At 34.8% G+C, this 18,845-nt stretch overlaps 1 long non-coding RNA gene across 1 annotated transcript in view; it reads left to right on the top strand.

Annotated features, from left to right (window-relative positions):
• The window catches only part of LOC140845050 (uncharacterized), a 124,115-nt gene that overhangs the window by 77,123 nt on the left and 28,147 nt on the right, over window positions 1–18,845 (top strand). Inside the window, exon 3 of the long non-coding RNA XR_012123679.1 lies at window positions 13,561–13,620. This is a non-coding gene — a long non-coding RNA (uncharacterized lncRNA). The remainder of the gene's footprint in view (window positions 1–13,560; window positions 13,621–18,845) is intronic.

Raw genomic sequence — 18,845 nt, 5'->3', positions numbered from 1 at the left:
AAACAAAAAGGTGGTTCCTTGAATAAACAATCTAATCAGTAATGATCCATCAAGACTGACAAAGTTAAAAAGAAAATGACACAAATCACATATATCAGAAATATAACAGGGATACCATGACATATCCTGAAAGATAATACACTACAAGTTATGATGAACAAGTCCACACTATAAATTCAAAACAGAGAAGAAATGGACAAATGCTTCTAAACCACAAATTGCCAAACATAGCCAAGATGAAATAGATAAACCAGATTTTCCTATAAAAGGAATATTCAGTCTTAGATGTTTTCAGTTTTACCAAAGATTTTAAGAGTTAAAACCAACATTACACAATTTTATAAGAAATAGGAGTATAGGGAACACTTCCTAATTCATTTTATGAGGCTTGTAAGACCTCAGTACCAAAACCAGACAAATACAGAATAGAAGAAGAAAATTATAGATCAATATTTCTCATGAATTTAGCTGTAAAAATCCTCAACCAAATATTGGCAAATTAAATCCAGAATTTATAAAAATAATAAACCATATCCAAGTAGGATTTATTCCAGTTATGCAAATATTTGAGAATCAAACAATGTAATTCACCATATCAATAGGCTAAAAGGGAAAATCATGTAATCATATCTGTTAATACATAAAAAGCATTTGACAAAGTTTAATCTCATTCATAATACATAAAAAAAGAAAGAACCCTAAGTAAAGTAGGAATAGAGAGGAAATTTATTCAAACTCATAAAGATGATCTACAAACAACCTGTACCTACTATTATACTTAATTGTGAAAACTGAATATTTCTTTATAAGGTCAGGGACAAGGCAATGATGTCTGTTCTCCCTTTCGTTATTCAACATATCACTGGAAGTTCTAGCATCAGAATAAATCAAAAAACAAATAAATACATAAATTTAAAAGTTAAAAACATTTAATTTTATTTAAAAGATTAAAGGTATAAAATTGTTTAAATGTTTATTTTATTTAAAAGATTAAAAGTATAGATATTGTATAAGAAGAAATAAAACTCTATCTGCAGATGACATGATTATCTAAATGGAAAAAATTTCAAGGAACCTACAAAAAGCTCCTAGAAATAAGGTAGATTGTCGATGTTGGAGGGTACAAGATCAACACAAAAATCAATTGTAGTTCTATATACTACAATAAACATGTGGAAGCCTAAATTTAGACACTTACAAGTCTGAACGCTGAGAATTATGAAGGGCTGATGAAAGAAATAAAAGAAATACCAAACAAATGGAGAGACATGTTTTATTCATGGATTACAAGATGCAACGTTATAAAGATGTCAATTCTCCCCAAGTTATGAGGCTTAACAGAATTACTTTTAAAACTCTTGAGATTTTTGTAAGCATAGATAAACTAATTCTAAAATTTATATGGAAACAGAGAGGTCTGAGAATATCTAAAACAGTTTTGTAAAAGAATATTAAAATGGAATCAATTTACTTGATTTCAAGCTTTTGTAACACTGGTTGAGGAATGGATACACAGATCAATGGAACAGAATACAGAAGTCAGAAATAGATCCACACAAATACACTCAACTTATTTTTACAATAGTGCAAAAGCAATTCAATAAAGGAAGAAGAGACTTTTCAACAAATGGTATTGAACAATTCGGTATCAATAGACAAAAAAAAAAAAAGAGAAAAGAACCTCAACCTAAATTTCCACACCTCATGTAAAAATTAACCTTAAATGAAAAATTTTTCAGAGGAAAAAAAAAACGGGAGAAAATCTTTAGCAAAAAAAAAAAAAGGAAAATTAGGTAATTCTTAGACTTGAGACAGAACTTATAAACCATAAAAGCAAAACTGATAAATTGAATCTCACCAAAATAAATTTTTTAAATGCTTTGTAAATGATCCTTTCATGAGGATGAAAAGACGAACTATACATTGGATAAAAATTGCAAATTCCCTATCAGACAAACAACTTGAATCTATAATATATAAACAACTCTCAAAACTGATATTGGAAAAAGATCCAATTACAAAATGGACAAAAGATCTGAACAGACCTTTTATGGAAGACAATATACAGATAGTAAATAAACACATGAATTAGCCTATAGGAAATGCAGATGAAGACCATAATGAGATATCACTGTAAATCTATGAGAATAACTTGAAAAAAAAAAGTGACCTCATGGTATCTCTTTTTCCCTGACTTATTTCACCTAGCATAATGTCCATGAGATCCATCCATGTAGTCACTAATGGCAAAATTTCTTTCATTTTGATGGCTGAATGTGTATAACATTTTCTTTGTCCATTCACCCATCAAAGGACACTTAGGCTGTTCCCATATCTTGCCTACTGTAAATATGCTGCAACAAATAGGGGAGACACATGTATCTTTTGAATCAGTGTTTTCATTTCCTTTGGTTTAAATACCCAGGAGTAGAATTGCTGAATCATATGGTAACTCTATTTTTTATTTTTTGAGGGACTTCCATAGTGTTTTCCTTAGTGGCTGAAACAATTTACATTTTAATCAACAGGGCACAAATGTTCCCTTTTCTCTGCATGCTTCCCAACATTTTTATCTCTTGCCTTTTTGATAATAACCATTATGACAGGTGTGAAGTGATATCTCCTTATGGTTTTTGACTTGCATTTTCCTGACAATGATGTTGAGCATATTTTCATATATCTGTTGACCCTCTGCATGTCTTCTTTGGAAAATGTCTATTCAGATCTCAGCACATTTTTAAATTGCATAGTTTGTTTTTTTACGATTGAGTTGTATGACTACTTTATATATCTTCGATATTAGCCCCTTATCAGGTATATAATTTTCAAATATTGTCTCCCATTCAGTAGGTGGCCTTTTCATTTTGTTGATTGTTTCCTTGGTGCAGGAGCTTTTTAGTGTGATGTAGTCCCACTTACTTATTTTTGCTTTTGGTATCAGATTCAAAAAATCATTACTAGACCTATGTCAAAGAACTTACTGCCTGTTTTCTTCCAGGAATTTTATGGCTTCAGGTGTTATATTCAAATTTTAACCCATATTTTAGTTAATTTTGTATGGTTTAAGATAGAGGTTGAATTTCATTCTTTTGCATGTAGCTGTCCAGTTTTCCAAACACTATTTATTGAAAGTACTGTCCTTCCTTCATTGTATATTAAATTCATGGCTCCTCTGTCATAAATTAGTTGGCCATATAGGTTTGGTTTATTTCTGGGCTATTATGTTCCATTGATCAGTGTGTCTGGTTTTATGTCAATAGCATACTGTTTTAATTACTATAGCTTTGTAATATTGCTTGAAATCAGGGGTCATGATGCTTCCAGTTTTGTTCTTAGACAAATCATATGATTTCTCCCTTATATATGTAATCTAAAAGAAAAGAAAAGAAGTATAAGCTCATAGATCCAGAGAATAGATTGGTAGTTGCCAGAGGTGGGAGGCTTAGGGGCAGAAAGGGATGACATAGAGGGTCAAAAAGTAAAACAAAAACACATAAAAAAGTGACAACATAAAATACTGGTATGTGAAAAACTGGATCACATTGCTGATGGGAGTATAAAACAGTTTAGCTACTCTGGAGAATTGTTTGAAAATCTCCTTTAAAACTAAAAATAGATTTATCCTATAATCCAGCAATTGCACTCGAGTATTTATCTCAAAGAAATTATATCATATTATACAGATACTTACACACAAATGTTCATGCAGCTTTATTTTTAATAGCTAAAAAACTGGAAACTACCCAAAAGCCCTTCAATGGGTGAGTATTTAAACAAATTGTGATACACTCTTACCATGTCAGAGAGACTAAATAAAAGCCAAGGTTTGATAGAAGGGAGTTTTAGGGGCCCCATCACAAATGACAGTAATCTTGGTTTGAATCCTAAAAGAAATGTCCAGATATTTATGCAATGGCAGCAGAGTAGAGGTAATGGCTTCACAAAATGACAACTTAAAAAAGACCATGCTAATTCAAAATATAGTTAGTTTTAGAAGGACCAGTCACAATACTTAAATGATACATATCTTAAACAAATTATGCTGGATATCCAGCTGTACCAGATGGGTTAGCAGGGTTTGCTGTACATTCAATCTATAATAAGGCAATTAAAAAAGCATAAATTTCAACTACAGTTGGATCTCCTTATAAGAACACTAAGTTGAAAGATATAGCTGCAGTTCAAAAGCTTAAGCAGGAGTTCTTAAATTTGGCTACACTTTAGCATCATCCCAAGCTGAATCTTTTTAAATATTCTCATACCCAGGCTGCAATCCAGACTAATACAATTACAATATCTGCTTTTTCTGAGAGTGAGTTCAAATGCCATTCATTTTAAAAACTCCTCAGACAATTCCAATGTCCAGCCAAAATTGAGAACTAAAGAACTAAGCAGAAGGGGTTGTGCTACGTGACCTCTTAATGAAGCCTTTCACACAATCAGATTTACCTCCCCCAAAATGAGTCAAGAAGATGAGATTTTGTCTATACTTGCTTAAATGTAATTAGCACTTGCCGTTTGCCCAAAACACAAATCCTATTTCCTGTCAAGTTCATGTTATTCCCTAAGCTTTTCAACCCAGGGAGTGTGGGTTTCCTGGGATGTGAGATGTGAAGTGTTCACAGGGGAGACCTGGGCAAACCAGGACACCTGGCCACTTTATGCTGAAAAGTAAAGCATTCCAAGTAGCCCAGCCACTGCTTTCAGATCCCAGTCTGCCAACCAGTGGAGGGAGGGCATTCACCGTTACTACGGTGCAAATGCTGCCAGGCTTGCTCTCGTGAATTCAGGTCTTCACCAGGCGTCAAGTCGTCTTCACCCGGTGTTGAGCAATCTTAAGAGCAACATGGCCCTCTACCAGGGCAGAGGTGTTCACAGACTTTAGTGTGTGAAAATCACCCGGAGGGCTGTTAAAACGAAAATACTGGGTTCTACCCAAGTTGTTTATACCATAGGTCTGGGGCAGGGTCTAATCATTTGAATATCTAACACATTATCATTGGGTGTTACTGAGAACCACTGTTCTAGGAATGTTACCTTGAAATGTTACCACAGAAATAAAGGAAGTCCTTGCCAGTTCCAGATTCTAGTATCTTCTTTTAAAAAGATGTTTCTAAGTTTATTGAGGTATATTTGACAATCAAAAATCATATATATTTAAGGTGTAAAACCTGATAACTTAACATACATATACATTATGAAATATTCACCACAAGCCAATTGACATATCCATCACCTCGTATAGTTAGCCATTTCCTTTTTCTCTTTTTTGGGACAAGAACACTCAAGATCTACTCTCATAAATTTCAAGTATACAATACAATACTGACGACTATAGTCACATTGCTATATCCAATTCTTCAACTATGATTTGGGAGGAGGAATAAGTTTTGTCCTGGATTGCACTTTTTGTTCATTTATATCAGACCCTAGTTGAAACACAAACAGAATGAAGACAAGGAAGAAGATATATACATCTTTTCGCCGCATGAAGTGCTTTTACTTCATGTATGTGAAATAAGTTTGTTCCCTATTGGACTTGTTCTCGTAACTTTGCTTCTCAGACAACTACCTACAAAGATTAAAAACACACTGGTTTCTTCATGCCACCTCTGGAGATTTTGATTAAATAGGTCTGGTAGGAGCCTGGGCGTGGGGATTTTTCAAAGTTCCACAGGTGATCCCAATGTGCAGCAAATTTGCACACCGCCTCTTGGCTCCCGTCCTGCGAGTGATCAGATATAAATCTGAGGTGAATGGGCTATTGCTTGAGCTCTGTTCCCAAGAATATTCCATTTTCTTTCTCCAGAAGATTTGTACGGGTGTGGGGGTGGGTGGGGGGTGGGAAGTGATTGCCAGTTGTGTTAATTCTCTGAAATGGTTGACATTTCCAATTAGCTTGAATATGGGAGGGAGAATGGGTGAATGTGATATTATGTATCATTTACTTATTGCCCAGTATGTTTAGCTAAATTTTCCACTTCAGGTCTGCTTTTCTCTTCACTCTAATGGTAATGCTTGCCCTAAACTTTCCACGTCTGTAAGCAGTCAGCATCGTTAAGTATTTGCCCCCACCCCCACCCCATTCTCAAGCCCCATTCCCCTTCCCTACACACACAGGTACATCAATGCACTTGAGAGCAAAATAAACATAGTGACCTTCAATTCTTCTCCTTTTCAGCTTCTCTCTTATCAGGAGATGTCAGCATTTAGTGCAAGAACAAATGCCTGCCTTTTGGTGAATAATGTAGACAATGCCTTCAAGAGACAAATGGCCCTTAGGGAGGGAAAAAAATCTTTCAAAAAGGTTGATGCCCCAAGGAGGCATTTTCAGGCACCTCAGCTTAGAGGTCAAATATCCAAAATAAAAATGGTGAAGGAAAAAAAAAAGAAAGGAAGAAAAGAGGAAGGAAGCAAGGAAGGAGGGAAGGGTATATAGCTTTTCTATCTCATTGAAATACAATAACTTTATTAAACAAAAGAAAAGAACAAAATCTTAAATCTTAAATTCTCTCTCCTGAAGCAAAGTATGCTTTTCCTTCTTTAGAATGTTCCTTAGTATTAGTTGTGGTGTTTAATTCTTGAAATAACATGTGACTGAAAACAGAAGTTAACCTCTTATCCAGTGTGAATTAAATCTTCTTATCCTAAGACCCATATCAATGTACAATGTCGGGCTTACCAACATAATTACATTCTTCATTTGAAATAAGTTGCAGTATTTTCCCTTTTCAATATAATTAATACGACTATGGCAAACAGGTTATGATGCCGCTCTGGTGGTTTTCTTCATTCATGTAATTTTTTTATGAACTTTTCTATTAAAGAATAATTGACATACACCATTTTATTAGTTTTGGGTGTACAACATAGTGATTCATTTGTATACATTATGAAATGGTCACCACAATAAGTCAAGTTACCATCTGTCAGAATATAAAGTTGTTATAATATTATTGGTTATATTTCCTATACCTTATTAATTTCTTAACTGAAAATTGTACTTCTTAATCCACTTCACCTATTTTGTCTGTCCCTATCACCCTCCTTTCTGGCAACCATCTCTTTGTTTTATCTTTTGAGTCTGTTTCTGTTTGGGGTTATTCATTTGTATATTTTAGATTCCACATATAAGTACAATCATGTGGTATTTGTCTTTACCTTATTTTACTTAGCATATCTTCTATATTTATTCATGTTATTGCAAATGGCAAGATTTCATTCCTTTTTATTGCTGAGTAATGGTCCATACTGTGTGTGTGTGTGTGTGTGTGTGTGTGTGTGTGTGTGTCCACATCTTATTCCTCTATCAACAGACATTTAGGCTGCTTCTATGTTTTGGCTGTTATAAATAATGCTACAATGATAATAGGGATGCATATGTCTTTTGAAATTAACATTTTTGTTTTCTTTGGATAAACACCTAGAAACAGAATTTCTGGATCATATAGTAGTTCTATTTTTAATTTTTTGAGAGAACTGCACACTGTTTTCCATAGTGGCTGCAACAATTTATATTCCTATCAACAGTGCACAAGAGTTCCCTTTTCTCTACATCCTTTCCAACACTTGTTATTTCCTGTCTTTTTCGTAATAGCCATTCTGATAGATGTGAGGTGATATCTCATTGTAGTTTTGATTTGCATTTCCCTGAAGATTAGTAATGTTGAGCATCTTTCCATGTGTTTGTGGCCATCTGTATGTCTTTGAAAAAATGTCTATTAAGGTTCTCAGTGTACTTTTTGTTGGAATGTTTGCTTTTTTTGATATTGAGTTGTATGAGTTCTTCATATATTTTGGATGTTAACTCCTTATTAGATATATCATTTGTAAATATCTTCTTTAATTAATTAGGTGGCTTTTTCGCTTTGTTGATAATTTCCTTTGCTGTGAAGAAGCTTTTGAGCTTGATATAGTCCAGTTTGTTTATTTTTCTTTTGTTTACTTACCTGAGGTGACAGATTCCAAAAATTATTGCGAAGTCCGATGTCCAAGTGTCTGTTTTTTTCTCAGCTATGTAATTTTGAAATGTGAGAGTATATTTTAAAAATTCTAATGGCTAAATGATACTTTTGCAAGGATAGAATAATAAAACAAATCCATAACATTGATGTGTGGTTTGCCCCTGGAGGGAGTACTGTACTGGGGGGATATTTGAACCTTTCCCCAAGTCATTAAAAAAGCCTCCAGCAAGGAGCCCTTGGTTGGGAGAAAGGACCTTCCATCATAACAATCTCAGAAATAAGACATCTACTTCTGTGCCTTGTTGTTTTGCAGCATAACAGTGTTTGTTTGAGTGGCTTCTATTGCCATATGTGTACAATAAGTAAATGAACATAAAATTGAATGAACACATAAAAGGAGGATAAACTCATCCCGCTTAACAAATCCACTGTCTCACCTGCTGTGTCCTGAAACATGAAGAAAAAAAAAGAAATCACTGGATCATAAGGATTATTAAAATAACAGTCTCTGTTAACAACATTGAGAGGAGGTATAGGAATAATTTGTATAATGTGGGGACTACCAGTCTAGCTGCTAATTTTTAATACTGTTTTCTTCTGCCACCTTTTTTTCCTAACCAGGGAATAAAAATGACCTGTACATTTACCTTAGAAGATAGCAACTTTGTAGTCCAAAGAAACTTGCATTTAAATTTTGCTTCATTTTTTTGTCTGTCCCATTGGAAATGAAATATATGACTGGGTTTTCTCTATCATTCATATAGTCAATATGGAAAACATTATGGTTGTGAATATTGATGCAGTAAGAGCAGAAACCCTAAAATAGTTCTTCCTAAACTGCTAATAATTGATTGATAATATTTATAATGATGAATTCTTAGAGATGCTTCAAAATTTAGAAAGCTCTGGAAACATTTGTTAATTTCTTCTCATCACATAGCTGAATATTATTAAAAGTCCTCAGTGTTTGTCAGTGAGTAAGTGTTTGTTAATCTCACTGCTGCAGTAGAGTAATATTATTGATGAAAGAAGTCTTATTTTGGAATTAGCACAAGGATAGGAATAGAAAATTTTTATATACTAACTTTTGGTTATAAATATAAAAAATAAAGAAGTTTCTTATATTGGTAATCATTCTAAAATGTAATTGGTAGCCTCAGTTTCCCTGGTATTTAGCCTCTCACATATTTTCACTCTAATAAGTTGACTACAAGTACAGAGAGTGAATCCAAATAAACCCAGGTCCAAGTTTATGGCCACCACTTACTGCCTAGTTATCTTGGGCAGGTTACCTAACCTATATGGGTTTGGGTTTCCTCCTTCATAGAATTATGCTCATAATAATCACCAGCTTTATATATGTTACAAGGATTCATTAAAGCATGAATTTCAACAACTTAGTACCTATAGCTCCAGTCATATAGTAATTAACCAAAAAATGTTATCTGACATAACTATTATATCTTCCCCAGCAGACTTTCCTTTGAAATTTTTGTTCCCCTAAATATCTTTCTTCTTCAGTATCACCTGAGCCCCTCCAGCTAGTTCCTCTTATTTTACTGTGAAAAAGCTACCCTCTGCCTATTTCTAATAACTATTATTTCTGTTACAACTCTTCCCCATAGCTCCTCTCAATCACTATATATACAAGGCAGAATTACTTAGAAGCTAATGAAGCTTAAGCTTCAAAGCTCCACACCTCTATGGGTACTTTTCAGGTACTAGGAGGATCCTTAGAAAATAGTTCATATATTCATATGTTTTTGCAAATTTTTCAAAAGTGAGATAATTTAACTTTAATCAGATAAGACCACTGTGTCTTTTCCAATTTTCCCTCTGTTGTGTTCCCCCTGTGTTCCTACTGTATTCCATCATACCAGAATGGCCATAGGATTTTTTTGGGTCTAGCTAAAGGGAAGCTTGAGTTGAGACTATTATGTGATTTCTCAGACACACGATGTGTAATTGACTATTTTCCCACCATAGGAATAACTTCCAGAAATACACCTACTGCCTACTCTACTGACTTAAACAGCAGTTGAGACAGAGGCACAAGGACTAAGGCAATCTTACAACATGGCCATATCCTTTAGTTCACAGCTCTGAAATCATGTTAGTTTGGAGAAATAACTAACTTTATACTTTTAAGAGTATAAAACCAGAAGCTTTTCTGTGAAAAAAGTATTTCCATCATCAGACATGCAATATATAATAAATAAAAGTATCAGCTCTCATCAATGCTTAATCAAAACATATATTTTCTCCTGCCAAAAATATATTCAATTGATCAAATGGAGTATGTGTGCATATGTGTGTAGGTATATAGACATAATGGAGATTGTGTGAAACAGTATTTATTCCTGCAGTGTGCAAACCTGTAGCAGTGCTGTAATCAGTAATGCATTTTTAATAGAAAGTATTTATGAAGAAATAATCTATAGAGGTTTTCTCAAATTTTACAATTAATCAAATTAATATGGCATTAGCAATAAATTGTGAAGCTGAAATAAACTCTTCTAAACCATTAATAACTACAAGCAAATTCTGATCAACCATGTTAAAGAAATCTATATCTATAAAGTACATACACTGTCATTTGAAGAAGCAATTAAAGAGAACACAGCTAAAAGAGTAGGAGAAAAGTTTTATAAAGATAGATTAGGCAGTAGTTAATTTATTAATTCTGATTTTCTAAATTTTGTTATACCTGTGATATTTGCCAGTATTTTTTCAATGTGTAATCTGTAGTTTGAAGAACTTCCATTTCCAAGAAGGATGAAGTTTTTTTGAAGTAAAAAAGGTTCCCACTGAGAAAAACAGAGCCAAATAAAATGCCCATCATTCAATCAGAAAGTTCTAGACATGCCAAGGAATAGAATCATATGAGTGATATTCCAAGAGAAAGGTAGAGAATAGAAAAATATCTATACAAGTTTTTTATGTTATCAAACACAACTCTGGGTTTATGCCTTCCATGTAAGCTTTGCCTCAGGCTCAGAGAACTGGGACAACCCAGTCCAAATTAAAAGGAACAGCAGCTGCCGTTACTAAGCACTTACTCTGTGCCAGACATGGGTTAGTCTGCGGGGTACAGGATGGAAAAGATACAGTTGCTTACTCTGAGAATTCATAATCTAATGTGACAGACATAGATTTAAAACAATCATAAAACTGCCTTACTATATAGAAGGTGACTAGAACATCCAAATGTATCAGCATTGATTTATAAAAAATAAAAAATTTCATTAATTAAGACATGTAAGTGCACTAGTAATTTTTTATTTCACATCCCCTCACCATGAATTCCAATGATTTTCCACACTCAAATTTGAACAGCCAAAACTACATTATTGATAATTATTTTTAGAGAGGATTCCCAATAGGGAAGCTATTATCTCAGTATTCTAAGCCAAGACAGTGGTCAGAGATCGGTATCTGCACATCAGATCGTGTGGCATTTATTGTACAGGGGGTCAGGGAGACCTCGGTACTCTGCACAATATTCCACTTCTTTATAAACCTTTTCATTGCTTTGCGTGAGCCAAGGTAGATAAAGCAGTAGCTTTGCTCTCTACCATGTGGGTGCTGACCTACAGTATTTAAATCATTAATCTGTAAAGTGCTTTGAAACACATGGAATATGGAATTATTTGATATTACCTACTGCCTCTTATATCCTAGGTTTCCTACAAACATTTTTCAAAGTAATTAACTATATTCAATTACCAAGCATACAATGACTTTGCAAGTATAGAAAGCATCATATAAAATATAAAATATTGAAATTATACCTATTTTATAGAATACAGACCTACCAGAGACTATCATCTATCTATCTATCATCTCTGATAGGTTTTTCCCAAAGAAAATATTATTCTGTTCAGAAAAAAAATTAAAACCACTCTAAAGGGAAATTTTAGCAAACCACAGCAGACAATATCCCAACTAGAAAGATATAATTCTGAAGAAATTATTTCATTTTTTAGTTATTTAAATATTCAATGTATTCCCATAGCTGTGCCATTTTGAAGGCTTCTTAAAACATATGCACACAATTCACAATTCATTTACAGCTTACATATTCCATCATCCAGAGCAAAACTCATTTAAGAACTGCACCTATGAAAATTGGAAAGCACTGTAGAGAAGAGAGAATATGTTTACTACAAAACACTTAGAAAGATAATGTCTAACATTTATTTATCATGTATTTTAGTTAAAACTTTCAGAACCCAGTAATGAAGAAAGCTTATGTAGAAATGGAGATTTAAATATTTATAGATTTATTAATGTCTTATCTATAAAATCATTATGCACCTTTTTTAACTAAAATCCCTGAAAAGTATAAAAGTGTCTAGTGATAAAGTTGAATAGACTTGAGAGAATTTCAATTGTTTAACATTATTATTCAGCTGCCAAAATCTTTCAGGTCATGGAATGACCCAACAAAGAGATGGATATTTTGCAGAAAGTCTTGGTCCCCTTTTTGGCTTATTTTTGTGTTTATGATTTTATTTTGTGCCTTTTATATTTTCACATTAGGTAGTATGTTATGCAGCCTGTAGCATACTCCCTCATTCATGCATTCCTTCAAGCAATATTTACTGAGTTGAAGTACTTTAGTTAATACTCGATAAATAATGTTTAGATAAATGAATACAATCATTGTCATAGTAAGTGAAAGTACTGAGAAAAATAACAAAATTTATGATTCCAGTCCCACAGAAGCTTCTAACTGTGTTGAGGATGTAAGATATGCTAATGAAAAAGCTTATTTATTATATGGGACACTCTCTAAGTTCAAAAACCAGTTTTTACAGATAATGAGAGCTTAAGGAGGACAAAGAAGGGACCATTGTGGGATGAGTATGTCAACAACTGTACGTTTGAGATGCAATGTGAGAATGACCTTAAGGAAAGAAGTGGACTTAATTAGAGGTATGAACAGGGAAACAAAGGCCATGGTGGTATCATGTGAAAGCTAGTGTGACCAATATTTGTATTCTTATTAGTGATCTTATTCAAAGGTGAACCAAAAGTACTTTGCTTCCACGGGGCCACTCTCCTTATCCATATTTACCAAAGAGGGGGAAGTTTTCATCCTTTACCACACAACAAAACTATGTGTTTCCACAGTTTCTTTCCCTCTCTGTGCACATGTCTCTTCTCCCACCTCTGGCCATGCTCCACAAGCCATCTCTGCAGATCTTTCCAGATCTCCCCATCTTAGTTTCACTGTACTACAATTTAAACATCTCACAGGGGCTCAACTTATTCCACCAAGACCAACAAAGGATACATCTCAGGATCTGGTTTCCTTGGAAGAGAGAGGCCATAAGTAGTGATTATAAGTAATATAGGGTAGAGAGCAGTGACTTGACAACATGAATTCAGGGGATTTTGCAAAACTAAAAATCCAGAAAGAATTCATTGATAATTATTGACATGTTACTTTCAAAATAAATGTAATAAAAGGCTGAAAATGCTGACAGATTAGCCTTTGAAAAAGTTGCTTCCACATACCTTGGTATGGAAAGATTCACTCTTGGGTATTTGATAACCAACTTTTCTTCATTATTTTCTTCTTTCTTTGCAGACACATACACTGGCACCGATCTCTCAAGCAGTAAGAAACTTCCCGTAAGTCCCTTGCTAGGTAAGGTTAAGCTTCAACAACCTAAATAGATTTTGGGATAAGATGTCTGGCTGAAAGGACAAGAAAAGAACCAAGTTTCTCTTTTTCAACAGCCATTAAATGGGGGAAGTGGTTTAAAAAGTATCTCTCCACTTGGGCCAAGGTTAAGATTGAGACTTCAGAGGACAGAAGAGCAAAGTAACTACAACAATCCACGTTTTTCAAGAGCAGTCCTTTGTATCTGAGGGATTGATTTTTCCCACTGTTTTATCAGTAACTCAACTTGTGTCTTTATTAAACAACCCAAGAGAACACAGTGTGGCAGGGACAGCTTGGCTTTCCTTAGCCCCAACTCAGGTAATCTCAGTGTACTGTCCACTCAAATTAAAAAGAGTTTTACAAGAGGAAACTGAGTACAACTGAGTGTACTTTTGTTTCAACCCATGACCTGAATTTTTCTGTTTTGTTTTGAATTCTCCACTTAAGTGCCTATGTTAATGTATCTTGAACATTTCACTAAGTTGCAAGTTTCATTCACTATGGTCATATACTCTAGTTAGGAAGGGCCAAGTCATTAAGCCAAATTGGTTTCTGTGTTGCCAAATCAGTGTATTCTGAACTAAATGGTACTTGACATTTCTTTGCTCTAATACTGACAGCTTGGAAGGCAGAACAAGGACATTTACCCATTCAGAGAAGAAAAAGCCACCTAGCCTCTGTAGCTGTCCCAGGTCCCTTATCTAAAAAAAAAAAAAAAAAAAATGCAAGCTACCATTTGTTCTGAGGCTGAAAAATATAAAGATTCTAGAAACAGGCTTGCAATTTTCAGATGCATGGAAACACTCTGATATAAGAGTTGAAAACTAAATATTCACTACTTAAAATCCACTTAAATTCTTTTCCTTCTTTTTTCTCTCTGTTACTCCATACTGACATTTTTTTCTTCTCCCTTGGCCTATAGTTCTATATTTTCCTATGCCTTGCTTTTCCATTCTTCCTTACTTCAATTTACTAATGCACATTACCCTGCACACTTTTCTTACCTTTTTATTTTTTTTATTCTCAAAGGTACATGCAAAAATAACATATTAGTAAATATTATCATTTCCCCTAGACTAAGGGTCTGTATCTATTTTTTTGAACTTGAGATACATTTTGGAAGAATTAGGATGTACATATGCACAAATTACAAATCCTTGGTTGAAACAAGAGAAAATATACCTGTGCTAGACTGAGCAAGAAAATAATTGTTGGAGGGATATTGGGATCTCCTAGTAACCAAGGGTAGTGAAAAGTTAGTTCTTAGGCATTGACAGTTACAAGGGATGCAGTGGGAGATCAAGAAGTGTCGTTCTCTCTCAATGTCTCTGACCACTGCGATTGCTCTTTCCTTCTCCTGGTCTCTCATTTACCTGCTCTAGAGTTCTCTCTCTCTGTCTTTTCCTCTCCTCTCCACTTTCTCATCTTTACTTCTCTATGCATACCATCTTCGTTCTTCTTATTCATTCTTTAAAAAGGTCTTAAATTCAGAAGATGTAAATAATGTACAAACAACTCTGCAGTTTTATATGCCACTCTTTCGGTTCCACATTCCCTGGAAAGGGTTTCAATGATCAAATTTGGCTCAAGGGACTCTCCCTGACTCAATCAATTAGACCTAGAGATGAGAGTTACGAGTATGAACAAAAATCTTCCAATGAAACCATGTGGGTAAAGCTAGAATAGAGCCATATTTTAGTATTATTAACTACTCTGAAACTTAGTGGTGTAATTACTATTTAATTATGCTCGCGATTTTATGGGTGATGAATTGGGGCATTTAAGAGTGGAGATGACTCACTCTGCCCATAAAAGTTGAGCTCTCATCCGGATGACTTGTACAAAGATGGCTGGAATGACTCAGTTAGGACTGTGTGTCTAAGACCTTGGTTGTAGATACTGGCTGGATTATTCAGTTTTCTTTATGTGGCCTCTGCTGGAGCTGAATGCTTAAAATGGTTTCTTTACTCATAACACACTGACCAGGCATCTCTTAGTCTCTCTCTCTCTCTTTATGGCAACCTCCCCATGACATGGGCCAAGACACTCCCACAGCATGGTGGTTACTAGGTACTTAGATTACTTACATGGTGGCTGGATACCCCAGAGCCAAAGTTCTCAGAGAGCAAGTTAGAAACTGCAAAGTTTCTTATGACCTAGTGTCCGAAGTCATTTAGAATCATTTCTACTACAGTTTTGTTGGTACCACATAGAGCCCAATTCAGTATGATAAGGCATGTGATACAAAGGCATGAACACTGAAGGCATGATTCAGTGGGGCCTACAGTGGTACCTTTGGAGACTAGCCACATGTAGTTCTTAAAGTAAGGGATATTGGATATATAATAAAATATATATCCCCTATACTCCATTCATTATTTATCAACATATACAATTCAAAAAATGCCTCCTTCTAAAAAAAATCGAATTATCTTATTTAGAACTACAAATGTCCCCTATTCTGTATCTAACAGGAGACCTGACTTCTCTGTTCTGAGATCAAGATCATTGGATGATACATTTTCTTCCTCTAATTCAGGCTCAAATCTGTGCAGGTAGAATTTCTCACAGTCTTACTCATTAAATGTTTTTTCAACCACCTGCGATGTAACCACTTAGAACCATCATCAGCAAAACAGTGGAGTAAGCATTCCTAAGCACTCATTCCCACACAGAAACATTGAAAAGCAAGCAGAAAAGGTTAAGACCAATGTTGCTAGACCTCTGGGAAACAAAAACCAGCAACCAAGCAAACACCAATTGACAATTTGAAATAGTAGGAAAGTTCTTTGGCCCTTTTATTTGCCCTCACCCCTTCCAGTTTCCAGGGTAGTGATGGCCTTAAAGTGGTGGACTCTCAAGGCAATGACAGCCTTAAAGCAGCAACAGCCTAAATTTTCAGTATGGGATCCTGAACCCTGGTTCTAAAGGGGCGGAAGAGATCCTACTCTCAAATTATTGTGTGTACCTGTTTTAAAACAGTCTGGGGACTACTTAGAGGAAGGACACAAAATATTCATCTCTGTTTTACCTAACTTGGAACAGGCTAAAAAGGCATCAGTCATTGTAGCAAGGTGAAAGAACAAAACACAGATGATTGGAACAAAAGATTATGACTGAAATACAATAGATCATGTAAGGTTCAGGAGCAGAAGTTGGGGGAGATTTTTTGGGATATTAGGACATTCAAAATTACCCATGTATATAGAGAAGTTAAGAAATCTACCTTTATACTCAAGAAAAGATGCCTTCTCAGAAAACACTAGAGGAGAGACTAAGCTTTTACCCTAGGCTGATTCCCTGAGTGTGAGTTAGTTAATGGTTGAAGGAACATCCCAGCAAAGAGTGACTCTGCAGAAACTGGGAGAGGTGTGTGGTTTTGTGTGTGCATGTGTATGTATATGTATGTTTGTGTGTATGAATATTTTTGGTTTTGTTTGTTTTGGGGTCCTAGAATTTAAGAAAATCTCCATCAAAATATTAAACATAAGCTAAAGGAATAGTGACTTCTGTGACTATGCATGATGAGGAATATAGTTCTTGCAAAAATCGTTTGGAAAAGTCCCTAAACAAAGAGACTACTATAGTCTTCAACAATCAAAAGCACAGCAATAATAAACACAAAGAAAATACCAATAGATTATACACAAAATGAAATGAAAAGGGAATCAGAACACCTCACTACAAACAGAACACAAAAGAAGCCTGTAATGGAGGATATGAAAGGTGAAAAATGTATGACATACCGAAAACAAATAGCAAACTGGGCAAATTGAGTTCTTCCTGAACAGTAATTTTTTAAATATGTAAGTGGGTAAAGCTCTCTAATAAAAAAAAAATTAGCAGAATGCATTAAAAACATCAACAGGATCCAACTATATGCTATCTAAAGAAGAACTCACTTAAGATCAAAAGACAAAAATAGGACAAAAGTTAATGCAGGGCATAACATTTTCCATGCAAATAGTAACTAAAAAAATCTGGTGTGGTTATATTAATATCACACAAAATAAACTGTAAATCAAAAACTATTGTAAGAGGCAAAGGGGGCATTATACACTGATAACAAGTTCAACTTATCAAGAAGACAGAACTATAAACATATATGTACCAAACAACCCCCAAATACATGAAGCAAACATTGACAGAATTGAAGAGAGAAATAGACAGTTCTACAACAATAGTTGGAGATTAATATCCCACTTTGAATAATGGACAAACATCTAGACAGAAGATGAATAGGGATGTAGGGTGCTTGAATAAACACAATAAACCAACTAACCATAATGGACATATATAGATCACTCTGCTCAACAGCAGAATGTACATTCTTCTCAAGTGCATATAGAATATTTTCCAGAATAAACCATATGTAGGCCACAATACAAGTTTCAATATATTTTGAAAAATGGGGATCATATTGTTACTAGTTGAGATGCTGTTTTTCCCAGGATGGTGTCTTGGGGGCAATGAAGAATGAAACCAACAGACAAGAATATGGAGCAAACAGCAAAACTTTTAATGAGGAGTGAAAAGAAAAAGGGATCCTGCTAATCATGAGGGCTTCAAGGTAGGATGCAGCCAGGACTACAGTGTCTAGGGTTGATAAGCACTGAGAAACGTACATGACTGGGGCTTCTTGCTCTGGTGAAGCTGGGTTCAAAAAATAAATCCCTTATTTTTCAGGCTCCATTTTCCAGAAATCCAGCTTGTGGCTTCTTGTTTATTATGAAGTCTTGACTCTAGGTCCCTCCTGACTGCAACTTACCTGGGCCTTGAAACTTACAGGGTCCCTGAACTCTATATGCCTCCACTCTTATAGGTGCTTTGAACTCTGACTGTGTCCCACTAACACCGGCCTCAATACAAAGTATTTTCTCTAACCACAATGGAATGAAGGAAAAAAATAACAGAAACATTGGTAGTCATTTATTACCATGCTTGTCACCTGATATAAAGCAATGAAGGGAAAAATATATAATTTACCACTTAGAAAGTGTGAAAGCAGGCATACAACACTAAGTCATTAATACAGAGTGTGAGCTTTTTCCTGTAATTCTACCAGATCGGGACAGGGAAGGAAATGATAAGGCCAGTTAATTTGTGAGTGTCATTTATTTATTAGTAGGTTTTTTTGTCACCCATTGGGCAGTCTGCTGTTCTGCTGATCAGAGAAGTCCTTGAGTGGAGCCACTGTTGGAAAGGAC

The sequence above is a fragment of the Manis javanica genome, chromosome 2 (genome assembly GCF_040802235.1).
Source record: "Manis javanica isolate MJ-LG chromosome 2, MJ_LKY, whole genome shotgun sequence".
NCBI lineage: Eukaryota > Metazoa > Chordata > Mammalia > Pholidota > Manidae > Manis > Manis javanica.
The sequence above is the reverse complement of the archived record's forward strand: the minus strand, read 5'-3'. Positions and strand labels throughout refer to the sequence as shown.